Raw genomic sequence first — 12,170 nt, 5'->3', positions numbered from 1 at the left:
GTAATTTCCTTTTTATAAGATAGACTTGGTGGTAGGTTAATGTATTATTTGTATTACAAAGATGTTGAAAGTGTGCTTGCTGGTGCCCGCTGTAGTTAATTCCTGCATTCATTACATTATGCACCAGTACTTTCAGGAGTTAGTATTTCCACAGAAATATTTCATTGGTCTTAGGCCTGGTCTACACTCAGGGTGAGCAAAGTCGGTCTAAGCTACGCAACTTCAGCTATGAAAATAGCGTAGCTGAAGTTGACATGCTTAGAGCTACTTACCACGGTGTGTTCACTGCAGTAGGTCGACTGCTGCTGCTCCCCCATCGATTCCGCCTACGCTTCTCGCTCCAGTGGAGTACTGGAGTCGATGGGAGAGCGCTCGGCAGTCGATTTATTGCGTCTTCACTAGATGGGATAAATTGATTCCCTCCCTCCCCCCGCTGGATCGATCGCTGCGGAGGTAAGTGTAGACGTGCCCTTTATCTTGTTTATATAAAGGTCCATCTCAAGGTTTATTGAGGATGATGATTTGAATTTTTTTTTATTTATTTTTTTTTGCCCTTCTTAAAAATAGGAGGGAAGAAAGTTTTCTGATTTCAGATCCTTTTGTGTGACACAGAATAAAAATTGCTTGTGTTTTAAAAGTAATTTTAGAGGCTCTTAATCCTTCACTTTATGTATTGTAAAGTAATAAGAACAATTATTTTCCATAGAATGTATGCTTACAGTAAAAGCAAATTTAATTAAAACCTCATTAGAGTTCTTATGATGCTGTGTTTTTAGGATGTATTGCTGTTCTAAAAATGGGTCTTTTGGAGTTCCTCTAGGATGTTTCTGACTGTGATGTTGGGTTTAAGGATTCATTTTGAAGCAATTAAGATCCACAGTATCTCTTACGAGGAGCTATTATATGCTTAAAATCTAAATGGAAAAATTGTAATGACATCTTTTGATTTATTATTGGAAAACCCCCTAAGCTTATTTTTACCAGCTTCGGTTAAAACTTCCCCAAGGTACAAACTATTTTACCTTTTGCCCTTGGACTTCATTGCTGCCACCACCAAGCGTCTAACAAATATATAACAGGGAAAGAGCCCACTTGGAAACATCTTTCCCCCCAAAATCCTCCCAAACTCTACACCCCCTTTCCTGGGGAAGGCTTGATAAAAATCCTCACCAATTTGCATAGGTGAACACGAACGCAAACCCTTGGATCTTAAGAACGATGAAAAAGCAATCAGGTTCTTAAAAGAAGAATTTTAATAGAAGAAAAAGTAAAAGAATCACCTCTGTAAAATCAGGATGGTAAATACCTTACAGAGTAATCAGATTCAAAACAGAGAGAATCCCTCTAGGCAAAACCTTAAGTTACAAAAAGACACAAAAACAGGAATATACATCCCATTCAGCACAGCTTATTTTATCAGCCATTTAAACAAAACAGAATCTAATGCATATCTAGCTAGATTACTTACTAAGTTCTAAGACTCCATTCCTTTTCTGTTCCTGGCAAAAGCAGCACACAGACAGAGAGAGCCTTTGCCCCCCACCCCCACCCCCAGCTTTGAAAGTATCTTGTCTCCTCATTGGTCATTTTGGTCAGGTGCCAGCGAGGTTATCCTAGCTTCTTAATCCTTTACAGGTGAAAAGGTTTTTCCTCTGGCCAGGAGGGATTTTAAAGGTGTTTACCGTTCCCTTTATATTTATGACACATTGTGTTACGGTTGGGTACAGACTCACCACTGAGTCCGTGTCCCAGGGGTAAGGGGGAGCTGCACAGTGATCTCTCACCTCTGTGCAGCCAGTGGCTTGTGCTCCCTAATGCCATGCTGGAGCCCCTACATTTATCTGACAAATAAAAATTGCAAAATTTAAAAATATGGTGAATAGAATTATTTTTGGCACAGAATGCCTTCCTGAGAAACATTACCAAACAAAGTATCTATCCAAGATTCTAAATGCTCTTTATATATATTAAATGTAATGCTCTTGTGAGCTAAACAACCTCCTCCTTCAAATCCTCCACAAAGCCTATCAGTAATTCACTACAAGATTTTCTCCCTTTCGTGAAGCATGTGCTATCAACTGCTAGATTTTTTTCCCCCCCATGACTGAACTGGATTGTAAATTCCTGGAGGCAGGAATCCAGTCATATTTTAGAATTGCCTTTTTAATAGATCTATATGGTATAAATGTATAGAGTAACAGTTCTCAGACTTCATTGGTTCATGTATCACTACTTGAAAAAAATCATTGCGAAGTAAATTGATGGCTCATCAAGCTCACTTGCCTCTGGAACCCCCTGTAGAGTCTGCAGTCATTCAGTGATGTTGTGTTAACTAATGTAATGCGGATACCATCACAGGATATTGCAAGAGTTAAGTTCAGTTGCTATTTTTATCTCTTTAGTGCTAGTTGGTGGAATAAATCATGCAGCATCAAGTATAGCTCATTACATTAAGAGAGAGAATAATTTATAACAGTGTTGTCAATCTTATGTCTATCACTATATATTCTCAGTCATGTGTATTAAAAACAGTCTTTTCAAGGGGAGGAGACCTTATCCCCAGTTACACTGTTTGTCTCCAGTTGGAAGTATGTGTTTGTGAAGGTTACAAGTTTTCATCAACAATGAAGTATGAAATTGCAGTTCAGGATAATGTGTTTTAATCTTGATAAATAATTTAGATGATACAGGAATAACCATTGTTTGACATGCTTTTCATCAATGTATATGCAATAAACATTTTAAATAGGAATATATATGACATTATTTATTATTAATATTGTGGTATCTATATCAAATATCCATTTTGAAATTTTATCTAATTTGAAACAACATTGAATAAGTGAATGTGACAAATGAAAAATGTGGTAATGAAGATAACAGCACACTTTTACTGAGGTTAGCTATTTAGATTATCTGGATTTTTTGTCAGTTTGGTGTGGATGATTTTGTCAGGCAAATGCAACTATAGAAGTAGGAGAAGTTAGATTGAAAGAGGGTAATGTTAATATCATATTGAAGCAATTATACTTGTGATTATGCTCCCTTAAAACATTCTTAGTTCTTATGGAAAGCTTGCTCTTATTTGGTTTTGAATTTTTTTGAAGGATAGTGCTAGGTAGCTCACAGCAGGCATGTTCTCAGAGTTGTATTAACAGTTGGCATTACTTCATTACCAGTATTAGAGTGAATTGGGAACGAAGCAAGTAATGAGATGTAATATTCGCAAAAAGAAAAGGAGGACTTGTGGCACCTTAGAGACTAACCAATTTATTAGAGCATAAGCTTTCGTGAGCTACAGCTCACTTCCTCAGATGCATATCGTGGAAACTGCAGCAGGCTTTATATATACACAGAGAATATGAAACAATACCTATTCCCACCCCACTGTCCTGCTGGTAATAGCTTATCTAAAGTGATCATCAGGTGGGCCATTTCCAGCACAAATCCAGGTTTTCTCACCCTCCACCCCCCCACACAAATTCACTCTCCTGCTGGTGATAGCCCACCCAAAGTGACAACTCTTTACACAATGTGCATGACAATCAAGCTGGGCTATTTCCTGCACAAATCCAGGTTTTCTCACATCCCCCCCACCCCCATACACACACAAACTCACTCTCCTGCTGGTAATAGCTCATCCAAACTGACCACTCTTCAAGTTAAAATCCAAGTTAAACCAGAACATCTGGGGGGGGGTAGGAAAAAACAAGAGGAAACAGGCTACCTTGCATAATGACTTAGCCACTCCAAGTCTCTATTTAAGCCTAAATTAATAGTATCCAATTTGCACCACACCACACGATCCATCGTCTACAGCCAAGCTCTGCGATACAACCGCATTTGCTCCAACCCCTCAGACAGAGACAAACACCTACAAGATCTCTGTCAAGCTTTCTTACAACTACAATACCCACCTGCAGAAGTAAAGAAACAGATTGATAGAGCCAGAAGAGTTCCCAGAAGTTACCTACTACAGGACAGGCCTAACAAAGAAAATAACAGAACGCCACTAGCCGTCACCTTCAGCCCCCAACTAAAACCCCTCCAACGCATTATTAAGGATCTACAACCTATCCTAAAGGATGACCCAACACTCTCACAAATCTTGGGAGACAGGCCAGTCCTTGCCTACAGACAGCCCCGCAACCTGAAGCAAATACTCACCAACAACCACATACCACACAACAGAACCACTAACCCAGGAACTTATCCTTGCAACAAAGCCCGTTGCCAACTGTGCCCACATATCTATTCAGGGGACACCATCACAGGGCCTAATAACATCAGCCACACTATCAGAGGCTCGTTCACCTGCACATCCACCAATGTGATATATGCCATCATGTGCCAGCAATGCCCCTCTGCCATGTACATTGGTCAAACTGGACAGTCTCTACGTAAAAGAATAAATGGACACAAATCAGATGTCAAGAATTATAACATTCATAAACCAGTCGGAGAACACTTCAATCTCTCTGGTCACGCGATCACAGACATGAAGGTCGCTATCTTAAAACAAAAAAACTTCAAATCCAGACTCCAGCGAGAAACTGCTGAATTGGAATTCATTTGCAAATTGGATACTATTAATTTAGGCTTAAATAGAGACTTGGAGTGGCTAAGTCATTATGCAAGGTAGCCTGTTTCCTCTTGTTTTTTCCTACCTCCCCCCCCAAGATGTTCTGGTTTAACTTGGATTTTAACTTGAAGAGTGGTCAGTTTGGATGAGCTATTACCAGCAGGAGAGTGAGTTTGTGTGTGTATGGGGGTGGGGGGGATGTGAGAAAACCTGGATTTGTGCAGGAAATAGCCCAGCTTGATTGTCATGCACATTGTGTAAAGAGTTGTCACTTTGGATGGGCTATCACCAGCAGGAGAGTGAATTTGTGTGGGGGGGTGGAGGGTGAGAAAACCTGGATTTGTGCTGGAAATGGCCCACCTGATGATCACTTTAGATAAGCTATTACCAGCAGGACAGTGGGGTGGGAATAGGTATTGTTTCATATTCTCTGTGTATATATAAAGCCTGCTGCAGTTTCCACGATATGCATCTGAGGAAGTGAGCTGTAGCTCACGAAAGCTTATGCTCTAATAAATTGGTTAGTCTCTAAGGTGCCACAAGTCCTCCTTTTCTTTTTGCGAATACAGACTAACACGGCTGTTACTCTGAGAGATGTAATATTGTAACCCTTCAGGATTCATATGTTAAGTAAACAATCATGAAATATGGAATCAAATATACTGTTTGCCACATATTGAGAAGTTACATTATTTTTATATTGTGGAATTATTCATGGGGGAGCTAAAGTATCGTGGAAGAACAACAATAGTATATATTGACTTTCCATAAGTACACAGTCAAACCATATGAAAGGGAAAAATTAGTATAGCTTACAATTTTTGTTAACCTACAGCTTAATGTCCAATCATTTTCTTATGCTAGAGTGAAAACTGATTATTACAGAACCATAGATACTGGAGATGGGAAGTTCTAATCGTGAACCACATGGGAAGTGCTTATAAAAGTTACATGTAGGGACAGATTGTGACAGGCCCTTACCCTGAGACGGCCCAGATCCTCCTCCTTGTGCTCTAAGGCCTGTCATATATGGAGTCCCTGTGTTGTGGAATGTAGGGTCTACTCTCTTGATGCACTACACAAGGAGGCAGAAGGATGGTCTTGTCCTTTTTGCACCAACCTACACACCTGGCTGTCTGCACCAAGGAGAGTAGGTTGCTGCCTGTACAGTATATCTGCTTGCTAGACTGCTCTGGTTGCTCCCCCTGGGATTTTGTACTTACCCTTAATGTAGTGGAAAAGCTTCAAAATACTAAACAATAGACAAAGCAGCAGTGGAATTGGCATAGATATACACATTATTTTTTCCTGATCAACCCAGTTTGTATTATTTTGATGTTGTATGTTTTGACTCCTAATGGTTAATATGTTTGAAATTGTTTTCTAACTTTGAATTACAGGTTAGTTGTCAAACTTGTGCCCATATTTTGGAGCTGAAATTTCCTCTTTGTTTAAAGAAGTCAGTTGCAAGGTGTTGTAAAAGGAGCAAAATCTGTGAATGTCCAATACTAATTAACAATAATTACTAATTCTGAAAAACCAGCAGCAGGGCTAGAAAAGGTAGGAAAAAATGGGGTTCTAAAACAGTTCATTCTTTAAATATTTCTAAATTTCTTCTGGAAACAAAGGATTTGTCATCCCATATCAGACCATTTGTCTATCAAGTCTAGTTTCATGCAATAACTACAAATTGAGGAGCTTCAGGAGATGGTGAAATCTCTCATAATACATCTAACCATGTGCAATGCTGAATATGCAATGAAAAAAATTTCCAACTCATGCAAACTATCAGTTAACTTGAAGCACAGGATTACTCTCAGCTAAGACTACTGTGACCCAGGGACCACTTTGTGCTAACTAGCAGAGGGCACAGAAGTACATAAGGATTAAAGAGATCCCTTGGGTCTGGTGTCTACATACTGGTCTGTCAAAGAATGGTATGTAATGTCTCTAGTGAAAGCCTGTGTCACACTGGTCATCATAATCATTGTCAGATATATTTGTGGATAATATGTAAGAGGATTGGAAGTTATGTTCTTAAGGCCTTGTAGTTAAAGGCAGGTCTCTCAAAGGTGTGGCATGCCTTGAGACAAACTTCTTCAGACAGGAGGTTGGAGACACTTATCTCCCTAGCCAACCATAGGAGATTGTCTGTGTTACAGTTTAGCATACCAGTCAAGAAGTTTATTAGTATACCAGTCAAGTGCTAATGAAGAACTGGTAGGGAATTCAAAAGAAAACTAACAGGAAGAGATAAACAGCAGGAGGTGGGGCATCCTGTTTTCAGGTGAAGAGCAAAGGTCTGGCCTGATGCACCTGGGCGTGAAAAAGAGATTCACTGGATAAAAGAGATACTTCACTGAGGAAGTAAACCGAGCTCGTTTTGCTTCATGAAAGGCTTGGCTGAAAACTCTGGGAAGAACTTTGAGTAAGATAAACTTCTTTAGAGAGGAAGATAACCTGTTGGTTAAGTTTAGACCATGGGAAGGGTGTTATGGTGGTGTTGTATATGTAACCCTTTGTTTCCAATATTTTGGTTTGCTATCATATTAAGCTCTATTCTTTGTTAAATAAAGAAATATTTGCTTTCCTTATAATCAAATCTAAGTGTTGTGTTAAATGGAGCTGTGTTCTAAGGTGGGCTAGTAAGCTTTATATATTATTGCTTTGGCAACAGTGGGGTCTAGTATTCTGAGAGTGTCCGGTGGATGTGCTCGGGGGTTGGTGTGTGCCTATTGCTTGCCTGCAGAGGGACTGCGGAGCCCGTGGGGACTAAGAGGACATGGTGTGCCAGTGTGTTATGTTCTGAGGCACTCCAGAAGAAGCAATCCCCAAACACAAGGAAATTGAAGCAAGACACGCAGGTAGGTGGTCAGTCAAAACATGTAATAACTATGAACCAGTTAAGTCATCAACAGTCTGAACAAAACATAATAATAGCCCAAATGGCAGCGGGCCCTGAGACACTTCCCACACCTAGTGCTATGTGTACACACATACATAGAGGTACAGACGAGGCTCTCTCATATTATGGGAAGGTGGTAACAAGGTTCCTCACAACCCTGGGTACCTCTGGGAGACCATCACATCTACATAACAGCAATTTTTTATTAATTGTCAATTATTTAGCCCTTCTTAAAATGTAAGTACAACATCAGTTATGCAGCAATAAATGCTATATGTTGGCTACATATATTTTCTTTAGTTTGTTCTAAATGTACCAGCCATTAATTCGAGTACCCCTGTGATGCTGGTAAACCAGATGCCATCTCTCACCAAGTCTGTAGGCATCAGTTGAGCACTGACAAATTCATAGCTGGAAAGGAATGGGAGGAAAAAAATAGCCCAAATAGATGGTTTGATGGGAGCTACCACTTATGTAAACCCTGTTACTCATCTCAGAATTCAGTCAATGTAGATTGGATGTCATGAGATTACTTGTCCGATTAAGACAGTGTTCACATGTTTATCTCCAGATGCTGAGTTGTGGACAAACAGATGGAATGTTCTCTGAGGTGTGCTACTCAGTCCCCAACCCCACTGGTGGTGATAATGTCAGAAGTATCCAACACAGCCCATTTGGCTCAGTTTACAATTGGGATCATTAGGTTTTCCAAGAAAAGAGCTTACACATCAGTGTGTTAGAATTAAGAGCCATCCATCTGGCTCTCCAGATCTTTCTTCCCTCATAAACAAGGGAGTGTGATTCAGGTAGCAATGGACCATTAGACCACTATGTATTATGTGAACAAATGGACAACATGACGGCTGTGTATTATCTGAAGAAACAATGGGGAGCTCACTCATTCGAGTTATGTGCCAAAGTGATCAGACTATGAGATTGGCATATTTTGTACAGTATCTAGCCAGTTGCCCTGCATTTAACAGGGGAAAGCTATGTGCTAGCAGACTATTTCAGCTGGGACAGTTCTCAAATTCACAAGTGGTTCCTGAAGGATTGAGTAGCTCAAGACATCTTTTCCCATTGGTGTTTACCCTGGGTAAACCTGTTTACAATGGAAATCAACAAAAATGTCCCATCTTCTTTTCAAGAGCAGGGATGGCCTGTTAATTCCTGTTGGATCTTTCCTTCTCCATTGGAGAAAGGGCCTGCTTTATTCTTTCCTCCCCTTTCCATTAATTCAGAAAGTGGTAAGAAAATTTGGCAGGACAGGACAAAATTTATTTTGATTTCTCCAGCATGGCTCAGACAGCAATGGTATGTAGACCTTCATTAATTGTCAGATGGATTGCACTTGCGTCTTCCACTGTCAATATTAGATATTTGTCACAGCAACCAGGGAGGATTCTCCAAGAAGACCCACAGTCTCTTCATCTGACAGTGTCAGCCATCAGACTTTAACAAGTCTCGAGCAATCATGTTCTTCCTTGATACAGAATGTACTGTTCAGTTCTAGAAAATTATGAATGAGAAAGTGTTACCAATTAAAATGGACTAGATTTATCACTTGGATGGAAGGAAAATCTAATTCTCTAGCGACAGCTGCTATACTCTGTATTCTGGAGCATTTAATGTACATAAAGTCTGAAGGATAGTCTAATTCTTCTTTAAAAATTCACTCAACGGCTATTTCAGTTTATCACGATTTGGTTGAGGTTAGATCATTATTTGTATATAACTCTGTCAAAAGGTATATGAAGGGGTTATCTAACATATATCCTCCTTTAAAAGTGCCTGTCTCATTTTGGGACCTTAATTTGGTATTATCGATGCTTTTGAGGTCAGCCTTTGAACCCATGGCAGAGTGTTCATTATTTTATATAACTTTTATTTCTTTAACTATTAAATGGTCTTCATCACCACAGCCAGAAGGGTGAGTGACTTCCACATGCTGGTGCCTGACCCACTACTAATTTTCACAAAGATAAAATGGTTCTTAGACTTAATTCCAGGTTTTTTCCAAAAATCATGTGCTTCCCATCAATGAGACATAAAACTGGTAGACTAATTTTCTCAAGCCTCATGCTAGTAAAGTGGAGTCTGTTACATATTTGAGATACTAGGAGAGCTCTTGCTTACTGCTTAGGTAGAACTAAAAATTTTGGGAAGTCATCTAGACTGTTTGTTTCTTATGCTAAGAATCCTATGGGTCACAGTGTGTTCCTCAGACTTTTTCCTCAAGTTTCTGAGCCAACTGTGGTAGCGTCTAATTCTGCTAGAGCTGTATCAGTGTCTTTTGCTTTATTGGTTCCTATTACAGAAATCTGCAAGGCTGATACTTGGAAGTCAGTGCGCACGTTCAGTAAACATTACCTGCTGGATCTTCTCGTTGCCACATTTGGCAGAGCAGAGTTAGTCATTTTTCATTTAGGACTCTGTTCCCATCTCCAAGGTGTTCAACACTGTTTGACAAAGTACCCATAAGTGGGAATACATAGAGACTCAAAGAAATGGATACTTACTTGTCACTGGAATTCTTTGGGATGACTTTGCATATTCGCACTTCCTTCCCATCTTCCCCTCTTTCTCAGTCCTATCATGGTCTTCTGGGTTGGCAGTGGAATGAACTGAGGTGGCAGAGGGAAAAGAATTTTTTTCAAAATCACAGTATTTCCTATGAAACCAAAAATACAGTTCACACTCAGCTTTACTTGGAATATTGTATTCCTCTGTCTGTCTTTTCAATCCAGGGGCAATATTTTTCTAAGATAAATCTTCACCCTGGTCAGAATTCTGAAAACAATATACTCCCTTCTAATACTGTTGCAGTCTGCTTTTGAGCTGCACTCCAGTGATCTTGGACTTCAATATAATTTTTTTAAAAACTTGTCATCTTTACTTTTTTGTGCTTTTGGTATAACTAAAGCTAAAGTAAACAGTAATTTCTTCTGTTAAGATGGTTAAAATTATCTATGGATTGTCCTATAAAATGTTTAAGTCTTGGATGCTGCCTCTGCTAATGCAGAAAATGCTTAGGCCAAGATAAATATTTTGGTCCCACCCTGTCATTTCTCAAAGCTATATGGGGCACCATGACAAATTAGTTTTTTATGACCCTATGTAATGTTTTCTAATGGGCCTTTAAGAAAAAATGATAAATGCTACTATGCAACTGAAGTCTGAAAACACAGAACCACCAACCCAGAAAAGAAGCAGAGTGTCAGTTTAAAAGGAACAAAAAGGTGTATTTTCATTAACATAGTAAATTAATATTAAACTTAATTGTTTTTAAGATTTATCTGAGAATGCTGAGAATTTAGCTGAGAATGCTTATCTGTGCTTGTTTCTGATGTCCTAAAATGAGAGAATATCTAGCTTTTTGTTTTGTTTTTCTTTCATACAGCATAATTTTGCCAAATACTTTATAATTGTTTGCTTTTTCCAGTACATGTCGTCTTCCATAAAAACCATCTTCAGTCAGGAATTTTGTCTCTTATTTTGCTTCCAAAAATGCATGAGATGTTGTGACATTAGGGTGTTAACATTTCACTTGTTAAATTTATTGTATGCTAAACCCACATATTAGAGTAGATTAGCCAGTTGTTCGTATATATAATAATCAGAGATTTTCATATCTCTACTTTGTTGTAATACTTTTAGATGACTTTATTTAGACTTTAAATCATTTACTGTCTAAAAATAATTAGGAGGCTTTCTGTATTGGATCAAGATGATTCTTCTGGCCTGACTCAGGGTATTCTTTCTGGATTTTAACTTCCTGGAGCTGTATTTGTCTAAGAAGGGTAGTGAAATTCGTCCTTTTAAAAGTATTTTGATAGTTATACTCTCTATTTGCATCTGTTTTTCAAATTGTTTCATATTTGTGGTTGTATTACTGGGCTTCCATTCAAACATATTCCTCGGTTTCCAGTCTGCACTTAACATCAGCAGAGGGAGAATTTCCTTTGTCAGCTGTGCTATTCAATTTTGATTCAGCTTAAAATGTATTTGTGCAGTATGCATAGCTGTTTATTTTGATAGTTTAATACCAGTTCTCATTACTTCTCTATATTGTGACACAAAAAAGAAATCACACACTAAAACAAAAGGGTTCACTAGACTTCAAAAAGATTTCTACTTTTTTTTAATTGATTTTTCTACTTAGTATCACACCAAAGAAAAGAAGACAGCCAAACAGGAGAGAAATAAAACTTAATTACTGGATTCCCTCCACTGACTTTGTTACAGACCCAACTTGTATTGTTGAAAATTTAATTTCAAACTGGTAAAAATAATTTTAACATTCTGAGTGGTAGCCGTGTTAGTCTGTATCAGCAGAAACAACAAGGAGTCCTTGTGGCACCTTAGAGACTAACAAATTTATCTGGGCATAAGCTTTGGTGAGCTAAAACGTCTGATAAAGTGGGTTTTAGCTCACAAAAGCTTACGCCCAAATTAATTTGTTAGTCTCTAAGGTGCCACAAGGACTCCTCATTGTTTTTGCCAATTTCAACATTGTCGACTTTAGGGATCACATCAAATGACTGCTGGACTCCTAAAGTTTCATTAGGGTGTGGGGTAGATGAATGAAATGAAACAGTGATTTGCTGACTAAATAGTTCTTTGAGTTTCACAGAAGAAACTTTCCCATCATAGGCCTGGTCTACACTGAGGGGGGGATTGATC

General features: G+C 38.8%; 1 protein-coding gene across 2 annotated transcripts in view; it reads left to right on the top strand.

Annotated features, from left to right (window-relative positions):
• CDKAL1 (CDKAL1 threonylcarbamoyladenosine tRNA methylthiotransferase) overlaps nucleotides 1-12,170 on the top strand; it is a 664,051-nt gene that overhangs the window by 294,413 nt on the left and 357,468 nt on the right. The gene's annotated exons all lie outside the window — the stretch shown is intronic.

Source organism: Lepidochelys kempii, chromosome 2 (assembly GCF_965140265.1).
Source record: "Lepidochelys kempii isolate rLepKem1 chromosome 2, rLepKem1.hap2, whole genome shotgun sequence".
In the NCBI taxonomy this organism is placed as follows: domain Eukaryota; kingdom Metazoa; phylum Chordata; order Testudines; family Cheloniidae; genus Lepidochelys; species Lepidochelys kempii.
This window is presented reverse-complemented; position numbering and strand designations above follow the sequence as displayed.